Source organism: Jaculus jaculus, chromosome 10, assembly GCF_020740685.1.
Source record: "Jaculus jaculus isolate mJacJac1 chromosome 10, mJacJac1.mat.Y.cur, whole genome shotgun sequence".
NCBI lineage: Eukaryota > Metazoa > Chordata > Mammalia > Rodentia > Dipodidae > Jaculus > Jaculus jaculus.
In genome coordinates, this window is record NC_059111.1 from 92,313,611 (window position 1) to 92,337,668 (window position 24,058).

A 24,058-nucleotide genomic window follows, 5' to 3' on the forward strand; every position below is an offset into this window, starting at 1 on the left:
TTCTAGAAGTAGACAGATTAAGTGGTCATCTTTCTACCAGTGGAACTAGATTAACAACTAAGAGCCAGGAACTTTCTAGCAATTTCTAGAACCCATGTCCCGGTCTCCTGCCAAACTTCTTTTAATGAAATGGCTGAAGAAGATGGTTCAGACTGATGATGGTGCTGACAAACATTTTTTTTTTTCTGAGACTGACCAAGAGATGAGTGGCAGATCTATGCCATACAAGAACAGGATAATCTTTGGCACTTTTTGTCAATGGAATATGGTGTGTTATGTCAGCGTGGTTCAGTTTCCTGGTACCCACGTAAAGCCAGATGCATAGGGTGGTGCATGCATCTGGAGTTCAGTTGCAGTGGTGTGAGGCCTTGGTGTAGCTATTTTTCTCTCTCTCTCTCATCTTTGCAAATAAGTAAAAAATAAAATATTTCTAAAAACAATTTGGTTGAGCATCCTGACAGAGATGACTCCTAGAATCCAGATGCTAAATCTGGGGTTTTGTTGAGCAGGCTAGATGAATGTGGAGCCTGTATTCTGATTTAAGCTGAATTTACCCTTTATTATTTGAAAGACCATAACAAGTTATTTTTTAAATGTTTTCCATCAGCACATTTTTATTTATTGTCCTTAATACCTTGAGGCTAGTTAAAGATGGTCTTAAATTTCAAAGTCTGGTAAGTAAACAAAAGTTTCCCAATAACATCTTCAGGCAAGCACACTCAAAAATATCACATTTTTTTACATGATGTTTGGGTCCCCCTAATTGTCGACTAGTATTGTACCTAACCACAACATTTTATAATCATTTACAAATATGCTCCCAGGCAGAAAATTTCTTACCAATATATTTGTGCTTCTCCTTAATCACCATGTTTAGAAAAAAAATGGAAACAAGCAGGTTTAGATGTGCTATTATTTGAACTCTGCATATAGTCAATCTACTAGTTTATGTTGAGGATTCACAGGACAACTAGGTTGGAGGTGGTATTTCACTCTTCTCTCAGGACTATCAAAATGACCTCAAGAATGGTTATGAAAGCAAAGGTAAGGCTGGAGGGATGGCTTAGCGGTTAAGGAGTTTGCCTGCAAAGCCAAATGACCCAGGTTCAATTCCCCAGGACCCACATTAGCCAGATGCATGAGGTGATGTGGCACACGCGTCTGGAGTTCATTTGCAGTGGCTGGAGGCCCTGGCACGCCCATTCTCTCTCTCTCTCTTTCTCCCCATCAGATAAATATATAAATAAATATATATATTTTAAAAAGAAAAGCAGAAGTAATGTGTATGACCTCAACCCTGTGAGAATTTCTAAGGCTGTAAAGTTCACTCCAGTGGCTAGGGATATAGCTCAGTGGTAGAGTACTTGGCTAACATGCATATGGCCCTGCCCTGCATGTAATCCGTAACACTGCCAAAGAAGAGACGAGAAGAAGGGAAGGGAAGGGAAGGAAGAGAAGAGAAGAGAAGAGAAGAGAAGAGAAGAGAAGAGAAGAGAAGAGAAGAGAAGAGAAGAGAAGAGAAGAAAAGAAAAGAAAAAAAGAAGAGAAAAAAGAAATCACTCTAGACTCTGCTAAATGCAATATTCTCCGATATTGAGCTTGGTCACCAATATTTTCCTTTTTCTTGAGCTTCTGGGACTCCCGAAATTAACCCATTACTCTTTCTTCTTGTGGCTAAGAGGAAAGTTGGAAAATAAGTCACTGGTCAGACTAGGCTAATTGTGACAAATGACCCCCCCAAATCTGAAAGGTTTGATCTAAAATAAACACACTGTTCTTTTATATATATATATATAATTTGCAAGGAGAGAATGGGCATGCCAGGGCCTCATGCCACTGCAAACGAACTCCAGAAGCATGTGCCAATCTGTGCAACTGGCTTTATGTGGGTACCGGGAAATTGAACCAGGCTGGCAAGCTTTGCCAGCCAACACCCGTAACCACGAGGCCATCTCGACAGTCCCACAGACACAGCTCTTGTCACAGTCCGATGCGCACTGGTTGGAGCTGAGAAGTGGGAGACGAGGCGATCCGCACTATCCAGAAATTCAGAGACATAGGCTTCTTCTGAGCTGTAGTCATGTTTTCTAGGGTTCCCAGAGAACCCTCAACTCAGCCAGTGGGACAGAAAGCCTTCAGAGAACAACTACACAACTACACGAGAGGCTTTTTAAAGGTAAGACCCGGAATTGGTTAGCACTCATTGTTTCTGTATTCCATTGACAAAAAGTACCAATGTTAGGGCTGGAGAGATGGCTTAGCGGTTAAGCGCTTGCCTGTGAAGCCTAAGGACCCCAGTTCGAGGCTCAATTCCCCAGGACCCACGTTAGCCAGATGCACAAGGGGGCACACGCATCTGGAGTTCGTTTGCAGTGGCTGGAGGCCCTGGCGCGCCCATTCTCTCTCTCTCTCTCTACCTCTTTCTCTGTCTGTCACTTTCAAATAAATAAATATAAATAAACCAAAAAAATTTAAAAAATAGTACCAATGCTAGTCCTGTCCTTGTATGCCACCAAACGTGTGCAGAATTAACTATCTTATCCCATTTCAGTTCATTTAATGCTTAGATCTGCCACTCATGTATGGTCAGTTTCAAAAAAACAGGGGACAAAAGAAAAGGTCTGTCAACAACATCATCAATCTCATAATGACCATGAACCAGTCCAAACAGGAAGTCATTTATTCATCTATAGAACTTTCAGAGCCTCCAGATACCTATACTAAGATACCTATACTAAGATTGTGTATCGCAAGCTGTCCTTGCGCTTGAATGTTGCCCATCTCACCAGGTGGTTCCCATGATATTGCTAACATGATATCTTCATGAAGCCATGCAGATTAGCTAAATGAAAACTTGTCACATAAGGTCTACTAAAGAATTGCTTCTGGGCTAGAGAGGTGGTTAAGCGCTTGCCTGTGAAGCCTAAGGACCCTGGTTCAAGGCTCTATTCCCTAGGACCCACGTTAGCCAGATGCACAAGGGGGTGCATGCATCTGGAGTTCGTTTGCAGTGGCTGGAGGCCCTGGCGTGCCCGTTCTCTCCCTCTCTCTCTCTCTCTCTCTCTTTCTCTCTCTCAAATAAATAAATAAATAAAAATAAACAAAAAATTTTTAAAAAAGAATTGTGTCCATAGTTGCGCAACTTAGTCCAGTAGGGCTGCTGGAGCAACATATAACCAGGAGGTGTAGCGGTTACTTTCCTGTTGCTGGGGCAAAACACCCAGCAGAAGGAGGTTATGGGAGCAAAGGATTTATTTCAGCTGCAGGTCTCAAGGAGAAGTTTCATCTCAGCAGGAAAAACAGGGCAAAAGCCGACAGCAGGGTGACCCATCTTGTCACATCGGGTGGGAGGAAGCAGCAAGAGTGACAGGGGGCGGCTGGATTATCAAACCCCGAGGCCTGCCCCAGCAAGGCTCCACCTCCCAGGAATCCCAGACACACAAGGCTGTGAGAGACGCTATCCATTCGATCCACCAGCAGCGGTTTATAAACCATGGTCCGTTTGGACCTCACAGTTCTGGAAACGGAAAAGCCCAGCATGTTCGGTGCCGGCTTTCTGGTTTATAGATGATACATTCTCACTGTGTCCCCTGATGGTGTGTGGGGGGGTGAAGATCACTCTGAGGTCGCTTAGGAGGATTTTGGCCTTCTGACCTCATCACCTCCCAAAGGCCCCCATCTCCAAATATCATCATTGAAGAGGTTAGGTTTCAAACAGATGAATTTTTGGTAGAAATAAACTTTTAGTCTATTGTAATGCCTCTTCAATAACATTTGTTTTAATTTGTTATTTTTTTGAGGCAAGCCCAACAGTCTAGCCTCTTTGTTTTAATGTGAGAGAGGCAGGGGTGGGGAAAGAGAGAGAATTGGCATGCCAAGGCCTCTGGCCACTGCAGTTGAACTCCAGACACGTGCACCCCCTTGTGCACATGTGTGACATTGCATGCTTGCATCACGGTGTGTCTGGCTTACATGGGACCTGGAGAGTCAAACATGAGTCCTTAGGCTTTGCAGGCCAGCTCCTTAACCTCTAAACTATCTCTCCAGCCCAGTATTTTCTTTTTTCTTTCTTTTTTTTTAATTTTTAAATTTTTATTAACATTTTCCAAGATTATAAAAAAGATATCCCATGGTAATTCCCTCCCTCCCCTCCAATACTTTCCCCTTTGAAATTCCATTCTCCATCATATTACCTCCCCATCTCAATCACTGCCAGTATTTTCTTTAGTCGTTATATTGTACATGTATGTGTATGTGTGTGTATGGGTGTAGGTATGCACATGTGGAGGTCAGAGGACATCTTCAGGGTGTTGGTCCTATCCTTCCACCTTGTTTGAGGTAGTTTCTCTTGTTGTTTGTTTCTGGGAAAGCCATACCAACTGTCCCATGAACCTCAGAATGCTTCTGATTTTACCTTCCATTGCCATAGGAACCCTGAAATTACAGACAGGAGCATGACTTTGCGTCTGACTATATGTGGGTTCTAGGGGTCTGAACTCTCCTCAGCAGGCTTATGAAGCAAGCATCTTGAGTCACTGAGCCATCTTCCCGGCCTCCTTCAGTGATATTTTTCACAGCATTGAGGAGGCTGACACAGGAAGATTGTGAGTTTGAGAGCAGCCTGGGCCTTGTCTCAATAAATAAATCAACAAAAGGTTTTCTTTTCTTAAGCAAAGTATATTTTGCAGTTGTCTTGGCTACATTATCGTCTGTAGCCTTTCTTCCTGTTTCGCTCATTAACTAATTTACAAAGGCTGTTTCATAGTTTGACCATTTTAGAGACATCCATTTGTTCTCATTTACTCACAGGCCAGAATTCCCATTGAGGTTTTCACTTCCGCAAAAAGTGTTTGTTCATCTTCTCACATAAAGAGGATAATGACATGGACAGTGAGAGGTGACGGTGGCAGATCCTGATGTGCACTCAACTGTTTCCCCAGTGTTGCTGGTAAGTTTACTGGTCCTTCTCTGCCTTCTTTTTTCCACAAAATTATGTTCTTATGACTCATGGGTTTAAGAGCATAATCTTGATGTGCATATCATTTCTTTTTAAAAAATAACTTATTTGTGTACAAGCAGAGAGAGAGAGAAGAGAGACAGAGAGAGAATGGGTGTGCCAGGGCCTCTATCCACTGCAAACGAGTTCCAGACACATGTGCCCCTTGTGCATCTGGCTTACATGGGTCCTGAGGAATTGAACCTGGGTCCTTTGGCTTTGCAAATGCCTTAACCGCTAAGACATCCCTCCAGCCCATACTTTTTATGCATCATTTGTCCATTGCAAAATATTTGTTGACTACCTTCTTTGTGGTACTCTGGATGTTAGGTGCTGAAGTGAGGAGAAGATGATAGATATAGATATAGATATAGATATAGATATAGATATAGATATAGATATAGATATAGATATAGATATAGATATAGATATAGATATAGATATAGATATAGATTAGATATAGAGATAGAGATAGAGATAGATAGATATAGATAGATATAGATACAGATATAGATACAGATATAGATACAGATATAGATATAGATCTCCTACAGTGAAGCTTATTGGAAAAATTCTAAATAAATAGTTTCATTAGATATTAATTATACTTGCTATATTTACAAGGAAACTTATTTTGTTCCTAATGCCTTAGACTTTGTTTGTTTGTTTGTTTGGGTGCAGGAGATCTCACTCTAGCCCAGGCTGACCTGGAACTTTCTCTGTATACCAAACTGGACTTGAACTTAGGGTGATCTTCCTACATTAGCCTCTTAAGTACTGGGATTATAGGTGCAAGCCACCATAGCAGGCTCCATCCTGGATAACCTTTAATTGCCTTTTTTTTTTTTTTTTTAATGAATCTGTTCCTTTGTAAGAACTAGCTTCTTTTCCTTAGGGTAATCATTCGTTGATTGCTTCATTCACTCAAAATATTCATCCATTCAATATCACTGCAAAATTTCTACTTACCAGAGTCTGTGCTAAGCTTTCAGAACACACACACACAGAGAGAGAGAGAGGAAGAGAGAGAGAGAGAGAGAGAGAGAGAGAGAGAGAGAGAGAGAGAGAGAGAGAAAGAAATGACAAGATTTCTGCCTCAAGAATCACAGCCAGGTACATCACCTGCACAATATTGGGCCCATCAACATTCCTCATGGATGATAGGGGAAAGAAATAAAAAGATGTCAAAGTAGAAAAGAAACTAGCTAGAATGAAGAATGGGTCAGTGCAAGGGGGATGGGAAGGGTGACAAACGAAAGAAAAGGCATGGTGGCGCAAGCCTTTAATCCCAGCACTTGGGAGGCAGAGGTAGGAGGATCACCATGAGTTCGAGGCCACCCTGAGACTCCATAGTGAATTTCAGGTCAGCCTGGACTAGAGTGAGACCCTACCTCAAAAGAAAAAAAAAGAAGAAGAAGAAGAAGGAGAAGAAGAAGAAGAAGAAGGAGAAGGAGAAGAAGAAGAAGAAGAAGGAGAAGGAGAAGAAGAAGGCAGCGTTGGCAAAGGGAGGAAATTATGATCAAAATACAATATGTACATGTGTAAAAATTCTCAATGAAAAGATTTTTTTAAAAACTCAGCCAAAGCTAAGCACAATGATTGCATACTGTATAAACTATTTTTCTCCCTGCTGTGACAAAATGTCTGACAAAAACAACTGAAGGAAGGAAGGGTTTATTTTTGGCTCAGTTTGAGGGTGCAGCCCGTGATAGCGGGGAAGGCACGTAAGGCAGCTGGCTACCTGTGTCCCCGATCAAGAAGCAAAGAGAAATGAATGCCAATGTTCTTGCTTTCTCCTTCTCTTAAGTTTACTTTTTACTTATTTTTTATTTTTTAAATGTTTTTGATTTTTTTTAATTTTTATTTATTCATTTGAGAGAGAGAGAGAGAGATTATGCCCGCCAGAGCCTCCAGCCACTTCAAACAAACTCCAGACACATACACCACCCTGTGCATTTGGTTTACATAGGTCTTGGGGACTTGAACCTGGGTCCTTTGTATTTGTAGGCAAATGCCTTAGCTGTTAATACATCTCTCCAGCCCTATTTTTTCTATTCTTTTGTTTTTTGAGGTAGGATTTCACTCTAGTCTAGGCTGACCTGGAATTCACTATGGAGTCTCAGGGTGGCCTTGAACTCACTGTGATCCTCCTACCTCTGCCTCCAGAGTGCTGGGATTAAAGGCATGTGCCACCACACCCAGCTGTTTATTATTATTTTTTTTTTTAAAAGAGTGAGAGAAAGAGAGAGGGAGATAGACAATGACAGAGGGAGAGTGAGAGATTTGGTATGCCAGGGCCTCAGCCGCTGCAATCAACCTCCAGACGCTTGCACCACCTAGTGGGCATGTGCAACCTTATGCTTGCCTCACCTTTTGTGTGTCTGGATTACGTGGGATCTGGAGAGTAAAACATGAGTAAAGGCTAGGCTTCGCAGGCAAGTGTCCCAACTGCTAAGCCATCTCTCCAACCTTCTTTCTCCTTTTTATTCATCCCAGGCCCCTAGCTTGAGGGACAGTACTGCCCATATTGAAGGCAGGTCTTCCCACCTTAGTTTAAACTTTTGGGGAGTGCCTTCATGGACATATCTGGAGATTCCATTTCTAAGGCAATTCTAAATGCAGTCAAGGTGATCAGCTCCCAGGAAAGTCCTTATTCCCCTCTGAAATTTCATGAGCTATGCCTTCACTGTCAAATTCTGTTGGTGTCCTGGTCCCAAACTCCTACCAGAGCATCCCAAGAAACCCCATCTAGGGCTGGAGAGATGGCTTAGCGGTTAAGCGCTTGCCTGTGAAGCCTAAGGACCCCGGTTCGAGGCTCGGTTCCCCAGGTCCCACGTTAGCCAGATGCACAAGGGGGCGCACGCGTCTGGAGTTCGTTTGCAGAGGCTGGAAGCCCTGGCGCGCCCATTCTCTCTCTCTCCCTCTATCTGTCGTTCTCTCTGTGTCTGTCGCTCTCAAATAAATAAATAAATAATTAAAAAAAAAATAAAATAAACCCCATCTATTCAGTGTAGAACCTTCGGCTGTAGCATGGTGCCACCTGCCAGTGACAAACAAGGAAGAATGGGGCGGAAGAGGTGAAGAGGAAGGAAGGGAGGAATCCCACAGTCCGTCCATCCAGTTGAGTAGACTGACATACAAACCACACACCACCACGTGGTAAGTGTCATAGTGGAGAATGAAATGCAATACAGTGGGTCAGGAAAACTGTGGACCTTGCTTCATGTACACAGGCCTTCAGGGACATCCCATGAAGAAAGTAGCACTTAGATTGCAATCTGAGCAGTGAATAACCCTTTCTCCAGAGAGGAGGTCAAGGCAGTCCGTGAGATCCTGGTTGACAATCAAAGATGTGTGCTCTCCTTCCACAGTATGCCATTTTTATGGAAAGACAGAAAGTAGCCCTACCAACTTCCAATCCCCCTTTCCTAGATAGGACCAGGATGCCAGTTCTCATTAAAGGAATGGGAGCAAAAGTGACATGCAACATATCTGAGCCAGGTTAAGAGGTAGATATGGCCGGGCATGGTGGTGCTCGCCTTTAATCCCAGCACTCGGGAGGCAGAGGTGGGAGGATCGCCGTGAGTTCGAGACCACCCTGAGACTCCATAGTGAATTCCAGGTCAGATTGGGCTAGAGTGAGACCCTACCTTGAAAAGCCAAAATTGAAAGAAAAAGAGAGAGAGAGAGAGAGAAGTAGTTGTGGGGCATGAGAGATGGCTCAGCAGTTAAAGGCACTTGCTGGCAAAGTCTGCTGGCCTGGGTTCAATTCCCCAGTACCTACATAAATCCAGATGCACAAAGTGGCACGCACCTTGAGTTTGTTTGCACTGCCAAGAAGCCCTGGTACACTCATTCTCTCCTCTCCGTCTCTCCTTGCAAATAAATGAAAATATTCTGCTTCCTTCCCCTGCCCCAACTGTCAACTCTGGAAGTGAAGGGCTTTAGTGCTTCAAGGATGGCAGAGCTGTAAAATAGATGGACTCCATGGGGAAAGCCACTTGACACACGTGGTGAAGAAATAATCTTCTCTTGCGTTAAACTACTGATATATTAGAGTTTGTCATAGCAGCAAGCCCGCACCTAAGTAATGCGCGACGCTCAAAGACAGCACCATGAGCAACCACATACAACAGTGCGTATCTAACACAGAAAGCATGATCAATAAACATCTGCTATTACAGTAAGGGCATTATGGGATCAAGTAGTATAGCAATTGCGCAGCTTAAAATAAATGATTGGTGAGAGTGAACGTGCCGGGATAGGCAGGCATATCCCAATTATAAAGAATTCTGCTACCATGCTATGGAAAGGTTGCCTTAGCCTTGTACAAGAAGAGAAGCCATGGAAAAGTTTTTTTTTTTTTAATTTTTTTGTTCATTTTTATTTATTTATTTGAGAGTGACAGACAGAGAGAGAAAGAGGCAGATAGAGAGTGAGAGACAGAGTGGGCGTGCCAGGGCCTCCAGCCACTGCAAACGAACTCCAGACACATGCGCCCCCTTGTGCACCTGGCTAACGTAGGTCCTGGGGAATTGAGCCTTGAACCGGGGTCCTTAGGCTTCACAGGCAAGCGCTTAACCACTAAGCCATCTCTCCAGCCCCAGAGAGGCATGATCGCTGTGAAACATAACACCCAAGAACCTGCCTTGGTTTTCATCAGATCTAAGGTGCTGATCCAAAGATGAAAGATACAGGATATCAGAATCATAAGATAGCCTAGTCTGGTGAAGATCTCATTGAAGAAATCAGACCTTAAATAAATCACTTTTGCCAAGATCACTCGGCTAAAACTTGGCAGAGCTGGGGACCGAAGGACTGGTCTCTCATCACGAGCCTCTACAGCAGTGTTCCACTACCCTACCGTGCTTCAAAGCAGTGGGGACCAGCTGGTCGCCTGTGTTTTCAGTTTCCTAATGAAGACATTAGGGATTTGGAGGCAGGGTATTTTCCACGGAAGGCCGTCTTTTCTCTAATTCTTCATGTGGCTTGAACCACGATGCCGGAAAAAGGCCCATTTTTCAGTATCAGATTTCCCTGGAGGGCAATCAGGAATGTGCTTAGTGGCCTGTGAGATGCCCTTGTACTTTCTCAGTTTTTGTTGGGAAGATGAGAGGAAAGTGGCGTTGCTTTGAGATCCTGAAAGCGCCGCCCGGTCCTTGGCAGCTGGGAGTCTGTTGGCTCGCTGAGAAAGACTGTGGCCCAGCTGACTGCCCTTCAGAGGTCATATCTAAACTTCCTCAGCTGGTCTGCTTAAAAGGTCAGTCACCCATGACTGGCATTTTAATATCATTTTGTAGTCATAACTCACTACTTCTGGTTTTCATACGTTGTTAATTTGTTACTCACTATAATTATGTCCATGCTACCTGAGGCAGTAGGACATAAGATTTTTTTTTTTTTTATTTGAGAGAGAGAGAGAGATAGAAAGAGAGACAATGGATACACCAGGGCATCCAGCCACCTCAAATGAACTCCAGATGCATGTGCCACCTTATGCATCTGGCTTACGTGGCTCCTGGGGAATCTAACCTAGGTCCTTTGGCTTTGCAGGTAAGAGCCTTGTTACAGTCAGGTTCACATTGCTAGCAGAAATCACCTGACCAAGAGCAGCTTGTGGGGAAGAATAAAAGGGTTTATTTTGGCTTACAGAGTCGAGGGGAAGCTCCATGATGGCAGGGGAAAATGATGACATGATCAGACCATAGACATCACCCCCTGGCAAACATCAAATGGACAATGGGAACAGGAGAGTGTGCCAAACACTGACAAGGGGAAACTGGCTATAACACCCATAAGCCTGCCCCCAGCAATACACTGCCTCCAGGAGGTGTTAATTTCCAATTGCCATCAGCTGGGGAACCTAGCCCTCAGAACACCTAAGTTTATGGGGGACACCTGAATCAAACCACCACATCCCGCCCCTGGCCCCCATAAACTGATAACCATCCATGATGTAAAATGCACCTCATTCAGTCCAACTTTTTTTTAAAGTCCCCATTCTTTGTAATCAATCCTAATGGTACTCAAACATCCCCATAATCCAAGGTCTTTTGACTGAGCCATAGTACCAAAAAAAATCTCCCCCAAATCCATAATGGCACAGAATAAACATTCACACTGCAAAAGATGGCATTGAGCATAGCAAAGAAATATCCAAATGAATACCAAATTTAAACAGGGCAAACATCAAACTCTGTAGCTCCAACTCCAACAGCTCTAGTCAGTGACGATTCTCCAAGTCCAATAATTCTAACCAGCAACAAGTCTCTGGACTTCCAATTCCGTCCCTCCAGCTAGACTACTCATAGTCCTAGAAAACTTTATCCAGGGATGGCAGCTTTCCTTAACAGCTGTCTTGTGGTCCTGGCATCTCCACTGGGTCTCCACTGCAACCCATGGTCCATCCTCACAGCTACATCGGGTCTTCATGCAGGCATCCAGCAAACCTGCTTCACATCACCCATGGCAGTTTCCAAACCACAAGACCGTGTTGAAAATTCAGTGACCCTCTCTTTCCTGCATTTCTTATGCTCCATAATACTAGTTAGAGTGCCAATTTGTTAATCCAGATGCACAAAGGGGCACATGGGTCTGAATTTCACTTGCAATGGCTAGAGGTCTTGGTGTACCCATTCTCTCCCTCTCTCTCTGCCTCTCTCAATCTCAAAATAAATATATGTGTTAATTTAAATTTTTTTCTGATAAATCTGAGGGAAAATGGATTTTTGGAGGTTTCCTGGTCTTCAATGTTTTAATATCTTGTTTATTTATTTATTTGGAGAGAGGGAGGCAGATAGAGAATGAATGAGTGAGCCAGGGTCTCTAGCCACCACAAACTTCAGACATATGTGCCACCTTATGCATCTGGCTTTATGTGGGGACTGGGGAATTGAACCCTGGTCCTTAGACTTTGCAGGCAAGCGTCTTAACCACTGAGCCATCTCTCCGGCCCAGTCTGCAGTTTTATAGTTATTTTACTTATTGTCCTTTGTGGTAGCATCTTTGCCTTCTTTGTATGCCACTCAGTTGGTAGTTTACTTGGTTATTTTGGAAGATGGAAACCATGATGAGTGTTAACAAAGGTACCTGGAATTCACTCTGTAGTTTCAGGCTGGCCTCAAACTCACAGCAATCCTCCTACCTCTGTCTTCTGAGTGCTGGGGTTAAAGGCATATGCTTCATTTTGGAAATTAGACACCTGCCACTGACTAAGTGTGAAACTTTGGACAATTTTCTTAATTCCTCCAAACCTTAATTTTCTTTTATGTGATGGGGAGAATAGCAGATATGTCTGTAGGGTGTGATGATTAATCTTATGGGAGATGCATAGGAGATAAGAAAAGCCATGCCTCTGGGGGGTGAGGAGGGGCATTTCCAGGGGCAATTTGTTCGTGAGGGTGCTGACGTAATCTAATGGTTGGATCCATTGATGAGTTCAATTTTAATTAATTTTTCTTTTGAAGTAGGGTTTCACTCTAGCCCAGGCTGATCTAGAACTAGTCTCAGGGTGGTGAACCTCCTACCTCTGCCCCCCAAGTGCTGGGATTAAAGGCATGCACCACCACACTTGGCTGAGGAGGTCAATTTTGAATAGACAGTATGAGGTGGTTGGAGGATGAGCATAGCTGGAGGTTTGCTGGTGTCTTAGACCCAATTTCTTCCTGTTCCTTCTTTCTGCTTCCTGTCATAAGATGAGAAAATTCGCTCCTTCCTGTTCTTGCTCCGTGCTGTTTTGCCTCATCATAGTCCAGAACCAAGCCGCCAAACCTGTGCGCCAAAAAAAAAAAAAAAAACTATTCCTCTCTCAAGTCTTCTCAGGTATGATGTCACAGGGATGAAAAGTCTAGCACCTAGGAGCACGGTGGTGCACGTCTTTAATCCCAGCACTTGGGAGGCAGAGGTAGGAGGATCACTGTGAGTCCGAGGCCACCCTGAGACTACAGAGTGAATTCTAGATCAGCCTGGGCTAGAGTGAGACCCTAACTCAAAAAAAAAAAAAATAAAATAAATAAAAAGAAAGAAGGAAGGAAGGAAGGAAGGAAGGAAGGAAGGAAGGAAGGAAGGGAGGGAGGAAGGAAGGGAAGAGAGAAAGAAAAATCTGGTACCTAGGGATTAAGTAAACTAACACATGTAATGCTATTTTCTTTCTGGTGGGACAGAGTTGACTGAGTTCCAGGAAGAACTCAATAATGGCATCTCCTTTACCCAAGCTCTAACCTCAACTCTGATCAGGATGAGAGACCAAAAAAGTGAGCCAGTGAATATCAAAGAATCACCTTTGGGCTGGAGAGATGGCTTAGCAGTTAAAGTGCTTGCCTGTGAAGCCAAAGGACCCAGGTTTGATTCCCCAGGACCCACGTAAGCCAGACGCGCAAGGTGGCACATGCCTCTGGAGTTCGTTTGCAATGGCTGGAGGCTGTGGCACGTCCATTCTCTCTCTGTCTCCTCTCCTTGCAAATAAATAAATAACTTTAAAAATAATCATCTTTATCCAAGTTCAGGCTGAGAGAAAAGTACCAAAGACCAGATGGCTAATTAGTAGTAGACACTTACTTCTCACAGTTCTAATGGTGGAAATCCAAAATCATGGCACAAGTATGATCAGGTGAGGGTCCTTCTTATACACCAAGTTCTCACTATATATAACCTTGCATGGTATAAAAGAATGGGAGAGTTCTCTGAGGAGCCTTTTTTTGTGTGTGTGTCTAATTTTAAAAAAATATTTATTTAGCTGGGCGTGGTGGCACACACCTTGAATCCCAGCACTTGGGAGGCAGAGGTAGGAGGATCATTGTGAGTTCGAGGCCAACCTGAGACTACGTGGTGAATTCCAGGTCAACCTGAGATAGAGTGAGACCCTGCCTCGGAAAACCAATATATATCTATATATATTTAATATTTTTATTTATTTGAGAGAAAGAGAGGCAGACACAGAGAGAGAATGGGTACTCCAGGGCCTTCAGCCACTACAAATAAACTCCACACACACATGCCACCTGTGCATCTGCCTTATGTGGGTCTTGGGGACTCGAACCTGGGTCCTTTGGCTTTGCAGGCAGGCGTCTTAACCACTGAGCCTTCTCTCCAGCCCTGTGGAGCCTTTTTTAAAGGCAGGAATCCTACTCATGAGCTCCCCACTGTCATGACCTAATCACTTCCTGTGGACCATACTTCCTAATGCCATCATGGGGGGGGGTTGTGTATCAACACAATACTGTGGGGGTGTATTATTCAGTACATGTTTTTATTTTACTATTACAGATAAAGACCAGCTGATACTGGGGATATGGCTCAGGTGTAGAGTGTTTGCCTAGCATGTAAGGGGCCATAGATTCACTTCCCAGTGCTGGGGTGAAAAAAAAGGGGGTGAAGATCCATCACTGTGAAAGCTAATAGGACGTCTGTGTTTTAGTTAGGTAAACAGACCCCATCATAGGTAACATGCCTGCACAAGCTGGGGCTGGAATTTGGGCTGGGAGGGAGACTTTGGTGTGAAGCAGAGCGAGGTGATATCTTCAGCATGGGCGGGCGCACAGCTAGGCAAGGGAAAGGGCGGAGGAGACTCGCTGATTATACCTTGTGTTTTTTTGCAAATGTAACAGTCAAGAATTACAGAGAAGGGGGCTGGAGAGATGGCTTAGCGGTTAAGCGCTTGCCTGTGAAGCCTAAGGACCCCGGTTCGAGGCTCGGTTCCCCAGGTCCCACATTAGCCAGATGCACAGGGGGGCGCACGCGTCTGGAGTTCCTTTGCAGAGGCTGGAAGCCCTGGCGCGCCCATTCTCTCTCTCCCCCTCTATCTGTCTTTCTCTCTGTGTCTGTCGCTCTCAAATAATAAATAAATAAAAAATGGACAAAGAAAAAAAATTAAAAAAAAAAAAAGAATTACAGAGAAGGGCCTGGGAGAGCCAGAACTGTCAAACCTCCACAGGGAAGCAAACCTCCGAAGCAGTTCCTCCAAGACTTCTCTCCTTTTTTCCCTCTTCCCTTCATTTTGGTGCCTGTTACTTTGTAGCCGCTCTGCTCATGGAAGACACAGGTGCCAGAAAAACCTCATAGTACAGAAGGTTGGGAGCAAAGGCTGGGGAAGGGAGGAACAGTTAGGTTGGGACATTGGTTAAGAAAGGTGTGGACGCTTAAATCCAGCAAGGAAAGTCCACGTTCACAGGCAAAACTTAAAAGGTCTGGATATAAGGGTCGGTCGGCACTCAGATACCTGTTCTACATAGCAGTTGAGGTTTCTGGGATCGGGAAATGGCTTAGTGGTTCAGGACTTGTCTGAAAAGCCTAATAACCCAGGTTCAATTCCCCAGTATTCACATAAAACCAGATGCACAAAATGGTGCATGCATCTGGAGTTTGTTTGCAGCAGCTAGAGGCCCTGGTATGCCCATTTTCTCTATCTATCTATCATCTATCAATCTATCTATCTCTCTGTTTGCAAATAAATAAATAAAAATATTTTAGAAAAGAAGTTGAAGCTTCCAAACATGGGGGTACATATAGGGCCAAATCCCAAGAGCACCAGGCCTCTGATGGCATTTGGATCATACCCACAAGCCCTGAAGTCCGTATCCCCTGGAATTGGCTCTCATCTGTGGCACTGGCTCATCTACCCTCTGCTCAAATGTTTAATCTTTAAAATATGAGCATATTTTGTGATCATAAAAGTAACACATGCTCAACATGAAAAATTCAGAAATGCAGAAGAGTATAAAAAAGAAAACAAAAATAGCCCATCTCCTCGCAAGGAAAAGCTAATGTTAACTCTACGTCTCTAGCTAGTGTTTCTTTTGCGCATATTATTACATAGATGAGGTGATTCGGTCTATCCATTTTAATTTTGCACCCTGGTTTTTATGTAAATTGTGATGTGATCACTTCTCCATCTTATTAAGAGATCTCAGCAATTAGACATCATTTAAAATGACATTTCCCCTGTTTTTAAGCACATCTGGATTAATTTCTACCAATTTACAAAAGTCCCTGGAGAGAGGCCTTTTGAACAGGTGAGCTAAGTGCTCCCACAGGTCAGGGCTTCTCAGGGCGTATGTGCATAGTAACCCGGGCAGCCCTTGATCGTGGTACGTGTTTAACTGTCTATGCACAAGGAGGATCCGACGTGACGCCTAACACCTGTAGTGTGAAAAACAACAGGTTACACCAAGCGTAGGCCTGGGCGTATAGTTCAAAGTCTACCGTGTAGCATAGGTGAGGCTCACGGTTCAATTCCTAGGACTAAAAAAGGAAAACAAAAACATAGTCCTTTCTGACATAGCATGTCACTGTTTCGGACTCAAAAGCACCGATGTATTGGTCTGCCAGGGCTTCAAAAGCAAAACTCCATAGACTGGGCTTTTTGGGTAACAGAATTGTATTTCTTACAGTTCTAGAGGTTGGAGGTATAAGAGCCAAGTGTCAGCCAGCTTGACTTCTGAGCGCTTTCTCCTTGGACTACATGGCTGCCTCGCTTCTGTATCATCACATGGTCTTTCCTTTCTTTTTTCTTTTTCCCTTCCTTCCATTCTCTCTTCCTTTTCTTCTCAGGGTCTAAGACTCTAACCCAGGGCCTTGTACATGCTAGGAAGGTGCTCTATCACTAACTGATATCCCTAGCCCAAGATTTCCTCTTCTTTTTAAAAAACATTTTTAAAAATTTATTTGAGAGAAACAGAGAGAGAAGGAGGCAGAGAGAGAGAATGGGTGCACCAGGGCCTACAGCCACTGCAAACGAACTCCAGACTCATACGCCCCCTTGTGCATCTGGCTTACGTGGGTCCTAGAGAATCAAGGCTTGAACCAGGGTCCTTAGGCTTCACAGGCAAGCACTTAACTGCTAAGCCATCTCTCCAGCCCCAGATTTCCTCTTCTTATGTAGACAACAGCCAAATGAGATAAGGGATTGTATCAACGACTTTTTTTTTTAAGTTTTTTGAGGCAGGGTCTCACTCTACCCCAGGATGACCTGGAATTCACTATGTGGTCTCAGGGTGGCCTTGAATTCATGGCAGTCCTCCTACCTCTGCCTCCCAAGTGCTGGAATTGAGGGCATGCACCACCACGCCCAACTTAAAAACTTCATTTTTTTCTTCAGGGTAGTGTCTCACTCTAGCCCAGGCTGACCTGGAGTTCATTATGTAGTCTCAGGATGGCCTCAAACCCATGGCAATCCTCCTACCTCAGCCCCCCAAGTGCTGGGATTAAAGTTGTGTATTACCATGCCTGGCAAGACTTCATTATTTTTTTTTCCCAAAGGCCTCACTCAGTTTAAACTTAATTACTTCTTTCAAGACCTTACCTCCAAATATGATTACAGCCTGAGGTACTAAGGGTTAGGACTCCAACATGCATTGGAATGGGGGTACGCCATCTAGCCCTTGACCACTACAGTTCTTTAAAGAAACATGAGTAGTTCGGGACTCTAGATTTGAGGAAATGTATAAGTCATAAGATGTGCTAGTAAAACACTTTGTCTCCCAGAAATCTAATGCGATCGCTACTGTAATTCACAGCCGTCAGGAACCGGCTCATTTCCAGCATCCAGCAAGTCATCAGCTGTACAAGGCACCAGTTTCCTGAAAGACAGGATGTCTCAGTCCCCAGAGAAATTCATGGAATGGCCCTGTGACTAGTGCTCAGGCGGGCTAGGAAGAGCCGTCATCTAAACTACATTCTCTTGAAAGTCCCACTTCTCAAAGGCTTCTTGTTTGCATTTTTGCATGCAATTTGCGTATCTCTAGACTCTAGAGGACATCATAACCTATTTTCTTCTAAAGGTTATTTTATTACACTGACTTGTCGTTCCGTTCCATATATGCTTAGTTTTGCATCCCGACTCAAAAGAACAGTTTTTAGTTACTGTTATTATTTATTTGCATATGTGTGTGAAGGGTGGAGGCGGGTCTGGGCCTCTTGCCATTGCAAACCAACACCACGGGCCTGCCCCACTTTCCTGTGTCTGGTTTACCTGGGTAGCTTGGGAATTGAACTGGGGGCCGTCAGGCTTTGCAAGCAAGCCCCTTTAACCACTGAGCCATCTTCCCAGCCCCCAAAGAACAGTTTTGAGATTTAAAAGAGAGGTCTTGGCCTGGAGAGACAGCTTAGCGGTTAAGCGCTTGCCTGTGAAGCCTAAGGACCCTGGTTCGAGGCTCGGTTCCCCAGGTCCCACGTTAGCCAGATGCACAAGGGGGCGCACACGTCTGGAGTTCGTTTGCAGAGGCTGGAAGCCCTGGCGCGCCCATTCTCTCTCCCTCTATCTGTCTTTCTCTCTGTGTCTGTCGCTCTCAAATAAATAAATAAATAAATTTTTAAAAAAGTTTAAAAAAAAATAATAAAAGAGAGATCTTTTTAGGCAGTTTTTTTTCCCAAGTTTTAAAATGTAACAAGATCAATGTAGTGAGTTGTTTCACATTTTCCCAGACATTCCAGGTTTCTTCCCTTCCATTTCTATCCCTACCAGAAGATTGAACTTTCTCATTTTGCTGTGTGGGCCAGTGAAATAGGTGTGGCAGAAGCAAAGTGGGCAGAGCTTGCCCACTCTCTTTGCCCTCCTCATGACAGCCGGTGGAGTTTTAGACAGCATTGCTCCTTAACTCTGGGCCTCATAGGAGAGAAGCCCAGAGCAGAGCCCCATCTGACTTCCAACGGACAAGAGGCATGAGTGACATATAAACCATTATTGTAAGCCACTGAGATTTTAGGGATCATTTGTTCTTGCAGCATAACCGTAATTTTCCTGATTTATACGCCTCTACACCATATCATTTCTTTCTCAAAAGACGGAAAGGATAAAGGATAGCTTTCTGCGACTCTGTCTGACTTTAACGAGAATGACTGCGAATGTGACAAGCCTCAGGGTGAATGCTGATCAGTGTGTAAAGTCACTTGCTGTCTGCACGACCCACTTCTTCACACACCAGCCTCACTCCTCACTTCAGATTTATGCTTCACTGACTTTATGGCCTGGATCTTTTAAGGAAACAAGTAGGTGTCAAACATCAAGTGGCTATTATATTTGTTAACCACTCGATGCTTATGGAATATTAAATACATGGATGAAAAGTTACTAGAATCTTATCAATAGGTTTAAGATCTTCCCTTTCTCTCTCTCTCTCTCTCTCTCGTTTTTTGGTTTTTCAAGGTAGGGTTTCGCTGTAGCCCAGGCTGACCTGGAATTCACTCTGTAGTGTCAGGGTGGCCTCGAAGTCACAGCAATCCTCCTACCTCTGCCTCCCAAGTGCTGGGATTAAAGGTGTGTGCCACCACGCCTGGCTTCTCTCTCTCTCTTTAAAATATGTTTATTCATTTATTTGCAAGAAGAGAAAGATAGAAGAGAGACAGACAGAGAGACTGAGAGTGTCAGGGCCTCAAACCACTGCAAACAAACTCCAATGCATGCGCCACTTTATGCATCTGGTTTTATGTGGGTACTTGGGAAATCAAACCTCAATTGTTAGGCTTTGTAGGCAAGCACCTTAACCACTGAGCAATCTCTCCAGGCCGCCCCCCTCTCTTTTTCTCTTTAGGAGGTGGGAATTGATATTTAGTCTTTTTCTCTTTCTCTTCCTTTTTCTTTTCTATTTTGTATTGCGTCATTATAATACAGGTAATACCAACTAAATTATAGCTACTGGGCTGAGGTGTAACTCAGCGATGGTGTGTATTTTTATCATGCACTGGGCCCTAGATTCAAAGCCCATCCATCTCACCCTCCAAATGAAAGAAAAAATATAACTATAGCTATTACTTTAGTTTAAAGAGGAGCCACATTCTAGGGGTCTTGATTGCAAATTTGTCTAGCCTTGAAGATGGAAGCTAAATTATGTTTTCCTATTGAAAATACCTTATTTCAGGTGTTCATTATCTTCATCCAGACGATTTTAATCATGGATTAGCAGTGGTGGTGGAAACAGTAACAATAACTACTATTCACATGGTTTGAATGTCATCATGAGCTATCTTTTTTCGTACACTGTTATTCAACCCTCACAATAACGCTATGGGCTACGTGTAATTATTATCAGGTTGCCATCATGTTACTAGGAAATGAAAATCCCTACATGTGGTTCAGGATAGCTAGGAATGTGGCCCAACACAAAAACTATAAACTTAAAAAGATTAACTTAATTTTTTCATACACATACATTTCATTTTGATCATATGTACCGCCACGTTACTCCTCCCCCTTAGTTCCCCATTGTCTCCTGTCTTCATTGCTTTCATGAGCTCATCAGGAAAGGGACTTTTCCTCAAGCTTCTTCCCTACCCAACAGAATGTTGCCTGACCCCATCATGTGCAGGACCTGAGCAGGAACCTTCGGCTGCTGTGGGTGTGGGTACGTTGGCTTCGTCACGTCAGGATGACAGAATTCCACAGTGCCCCCCCCCCCCGGCTCTTACATTCTTTCCATCCCATCTTCCACAGTGTTTCCTCAGCCCTGAAAAGGTGATTTGCAAGTCCTGTGTAGGACCAACCATCCATCAGCCATTCATTTTCAGCACTTGACCAGTTATGATTCTTTTCTCTGTGCTGAGAAAAAAGATACACCTTTTCTTTTTTGAAAAGCAAATTATTCATTTGAGAGTGAGAGAGAAAGAGAAAAATGGACAGGACAGGCCTTTGGCTACTACAAACGAACACCGCATACTTATGCTACTTTGTGCATCTGGTTTTACATGGGTACTAGGGAATTAGACCCAGTTGGGCACGCTTTGCAAGCAAGTGTCTATAACCACTGAGCCATCCCTCCAGGCCAGATACAGCTTCTGTGATTAGGGCTGAGGTCAGAGCTGATCTGTGGGTATAAAGACAAACATTTAGGAGGCAGTTTGAAGCACATCTGCTTAGCAATACAATATCATACTCTTCCCTTGGCCTGTAGTCTCCAGAGCCATGGGCTTTTGACCCGAGATTCACTATGAGGCATGAGTTCCCTCTTATGGAGTGGCCCCCAAATCTTATCAGAGAGGTGATGGTTACCCCCATAACAGCCATGCCACTATTACATCAGAGGACATGTCTTGCCTGATGGGTCAGTATTGTAGAATGCAGGATTAGCTAGTGCAAGTTATTGCTGGTGACTTTTCTTGTCCGAGAGTCTGCAGAGCTTATCTTCCAGTACTGTGAAAACTAGCCAGCAGGAAGAGTGACATCACAAACACACTTAAAATATGGAGATTTTTTGTTTTATGATCTTAGTTTTGTAACTTGATTGTGCCCTTCTCAAGCAGAACTTTGTAGATGATGTCAGCATGTCGTGCAAAATAAACACGTATGTTCTTGTAACCCATGGGTCACAGGTTGCCAACATCCTCTAGAGACATCAGCTACCTTCCATTCACTCAACATCCAATAATACTTTTGAGCTTATGTGTGCCAGGCATAACGGTACTGTGATAATGGATGCAGACAAGGGCCTTATTCTCACAGGGTTTATCTTCTTGTGAAAGGGGCAGATAGGGAACTAGTAAACTCAGTGAACTAAAAGATAAGATGATTTCCGGCAGCGATCAGTGCTGTGAGAAAAATGAATTTCGGTGTTTAATGGTGCTTGATTGGGGCTGGGGGAGGAGAAGGAGATCACACAGGGTGGACGAAGGATTCAGAAGGCCTAAATGATGGGAAGCTGGCACTACGAAGACTTGGAGAAACAACAAATGCCAAGAGCTTGAGGGGGCAAAAGAGCTTGGCTTGCTTGGCAACATTAATTGACTTAGAATGCAAAAGTGGGTTTTCTAGTTATTATTTTTTTAATTTTTTGTTTATTTTTATTTATTTGAGAGCAACAGAGAGGGAGAGAGAGAGAGAGAATGGGCATGCCAGGGCCTCCAGCCACTGCAGACGAATTCCAGATGCGTGCGTCCCCTTGTGCAGCTGGCTAACGTGGGTCCTGGGGAATCGAGCCTTGAACTGGGGTCCTTAGGCTTCACAGGCAAGCGCTTCATCGCTAAGCCATCTCTCCAGCCCTCTAGTTATTATTTTTATTTGTGTTTATTTATTTATTTATTGGTTTTTCAAGGTAAGGTCTCGCCCTAACCCAGGCTGACCTGGAATTCACTATACAGTCTCAGGGTGGCCTCGAACTCATGGAGATCCTCCTACTTCTGCCTCCCAAGTGCTGGGATTAAAGGCATGCGCCACCGCACCCAGCATTCTTTCTAGTTATTTCTTTTATAGCAATTGTAATATATTCTACATACCATTAAAAAAATCACCCATTTAAAATGTGCAGTCAATTTTTTAAAACCTGTTTTCCTAGGTGTGTGTAACCATCAACAGAGATCTAATTCAAGTGCATTGTCAATAGCCACAAAAGAGGTACTGTATTTGCCAAGTATCATTCCTCACCCCCATTCCCTTCCCTCAAGCTCACCCCACCCCAAGCAGCTATGAATTTATTTTGTGTCTCTCTAGAGTTGCACATCCTTGATATTTCTTTTTTTTCAAATTTTTATTAACAACTTCCATGATTATAAAAAATATCCCATGGTAATACCCTCCCTCCCCCCCACTTTCCACTTTGAAACTCCATTCTCCATCATATCCCCTCTCCATCTCAACCAGTCTCTCTTTTATTTTGATGCCATGATCTTTTCCTCCTCTTATGATGGTCTTGTGTAGGTAGTGTCAGGCACTGTGAGGTCATGGATATCCAGGTCATTTTGTACCTGGGAGAGCACATTGTAAGGAGTCCTACCCTTCCTTTGGCTCTTACGTTCTTTCTGCTACTTCTTCCACATCATACCCTGAGCCTTAGAAGGTGTGATAGAGATATTACAGTATTGAGCACTCTGGTCACTTCTTTCCAGCACCATGATACCTTCCAAGTCATCCCAAGGTCATCTGAAAAGAGAAGATTCTCTACCAAAAGTGAGAGTAGCACTCATAAAAGGGTCATCCTTGATATTTCTGTCAATGGAATCCTACAATATGTGGTCTCTTGTGGCCAGGTTCTTTCATTTAGCATAATGTTTCCATGGTCCGCCCATATTGTAATGTATTTCAGCATATGACTTGTTTTTGTTTGGATCTGCTGCATTTTGTTCTTGTGATCTTCAGTTGATGAACATGGACTGCTTTCACATCTTGTTCATTGCACACAATGCTGCTAGAATCATTTATGTGTAAGTTTCTGTGTGGACATACATTTTCCTTTCTCTGGGCATGTGTATGCCTGGGAAGGAATTGCCCACTGACTATATATATTTCCTCAACATTTTAAGGAAATACCATATGGTTTTCCAAAGGGCTTGCATCATATTCCACTCTCACTAGCAGCATATGAGGGTTCCAGTTTCTTCATAGACCTCACTAGCAATTGTTACTGTGTTTTTGTCATAACTGTTCTTGTCGGTGTGCAGATTATATGGAGGTCTGTGTTTTCTTAAGGACTAATGGCTCTGGGCATCTCTCGTGGGCATACATTCTCCTGAGAAAGTCTCTTCAAATTCCTTGTTCATTATTGGTGGCACCTTTGTGTTGCTGGCACAAAAAGCAGCTGATGGGAGGAAAGCTTTTATTTTGGCTACCATCTCAAGGAGAAGTTCCACGATGGCACAAGCAGAGGCCGGACATCTCGGCCACAGCAGATGGAAGGCCACAGCAAAAGAGTGAGCAGAATTTTCTAGCAAGAGGGAGCTGTCCCAGCACCCCTAAGCCCGCCATAACAACACACCTCCTCCAGCAAGACTCCATCTCTCAAAGTCCAAGTATTCAGAGTGCATCACTTCAGGGGAGACATCGGATTCAAACCACCACACTCATGTTTTAATTGGTCTACTTGTTTTATTGGGTTTTCGTGTGTATTCTGAATATGAGACCCTTTTCAGGTACATGCTAAACAAAGAGTTTTCCTCCATTCTGTGGTTTGCCTTTTTGTTTTCTTGATGGTGTCCTGTAAAACATAGAAGTTTTTACTTTTGAAAGTTGCCTATTTTAAAAAAAAATTTTTTTGGTATTTTTATTTATTTATTTGATAGTGACAGACAGTGAGAGAAAGAGGCAGAGAGAGAGCGAGAATGGGAGCGCCAGGGCCTCCAGCCTCTGCAAACGAACTCCAGACG

The 24,058-nt window shown here is 43.6% G+C and overlaps 1 long non-coding RNA gene across 3 annotated transcripts in view; it reads left to right on the top strand.

Moving 5' to 3' along the window:
* The window catches only part of LOC123464079, a 120,087-nt gene that overhangs the window by 90,244 nt on the left and 5,785 nt on the right, over window positions 1-24,058 (top strand). For 2 of the 3 annotated variants that reach the window (XR_006639336.1, XR_006639334.1), the window contains 3 exons: window positions 4,810-4,948; window positions 8,006-8,155; window positions 17,509-17,787. This is a non-coding gene — a long non-coding RNA (uncharacterized LOC123464079). Of the gene's footprint in view, window positions 1-4,809; window positions 4,949-8,005; window positions 8,156-17,508; window positions 17,788-24,058 lie in introns of those variants that run through there. The other variant, XR_006639335.1, reaches the window with a different exon arrangement.